Here is a 1,227-nt window from a genome sequence, read left to right as displayed (position 1 = left end):
ATATCAAATATATATTAAATATTAGTAAGAAAATAGTAAAAGCTATAATACTTAATAAAATTTATTTTGAATATAAGTTAGATTTAAAAAATTCCTTACTGCACATGGTGCATGAAAACACCTAGTTAAAACTTAGTTATTATTGCATAGTTTTTTGTAAATTTATATTTCTTATATTTTTAAACCAATAAAATTTCAGGAAATACAATTAATATTTTTAAAACACAGAATTTTTCATTATTAATTGTTTTCAATGAAAAATATATATTTTTGAAATTAACTTTTTTCCTAGAACATACCTCTTTCTGAAACGGAGGAAATACTATTTATACAGATATCACGCATGACTTTTTGGTAAATGGTGATGTTCATAATAAATGCTAACAGGGTCACCAGTCATCAGCCTCATCACCATGTTTAATCATATACACGCGATAATGTGCTAATATGGAAAATATCAAATGGACCGCACCTCTATAAAAGATCGAAATGTCAGACCTAATTTTGACCCCAGTCCCCCCTTAACTCATTAGATCCAGCAAATTATTGCAAGAAAAGAAATCATTTAATATCTCCCAAGTGTACAATGTCATCCTTGGCAATCATATTCCAACTTGTATGAACAATTGGAGATATTATATCGTTCTTAATCTCCACTATACTTAAGAAACTTCTGATTAAGGAATTTTTAAAAATTATTTAAAACCTTTAAATGTTATGCACTTGGCCTGAATGCTATCGTGATTAGTTGGTCTTTGATATAAAATATTTGCGGCAAAATGAGATATCAACTTACAAATTGACTTGAAGAATAAAAATAAAATTATGAAGAAAAATTAACAGCTTGTTTTTTTTTTTTGAAAAAGAAAATTAACAGCTTGTTAAGACTCCAAAACCAAAATATTAAGAATTGACATATATCTGAAATGAATGTTTACTTTACTAATGTGTCACATAATCTCTGAAATTAAACATGAGTCATAAAAAACGAATCTTCGACCCGAATAATTACAAATATATTGATATATGAGTATCTTTAGTTAGGGCTGGACGTTCGGATACCCATTCGGGTTTCAGTTCAGTCCATTCGGGTTTCGGATTTTCGGGGTCAAAGATTTCAGTCCCATTCGGATATTTCTAAATTTCGGTTCGGGTTCGGTTCGGATCTTTGCGGGTTCGGTTCGGGTTCGGATAACCCATTTAAAATGTTTTTAAATTTTCAAAATT

Source organism: Raphanus sativus, chromosome 1 (assembly GCF_000801105.2).
Source record: "Raphanus sativus cultivar WK10039 chromosome 1, ASM80110v3, whole genome shotgun sequence".
NCBI lineage: Eukaryota > Viridiplantae > Streptophyta > Magnoliopsida > Brassicales > Brassicaceae > Raphanus > Raphanus sativus.
Note: the sequence above shows the minus strand (reverse complement) of the source record.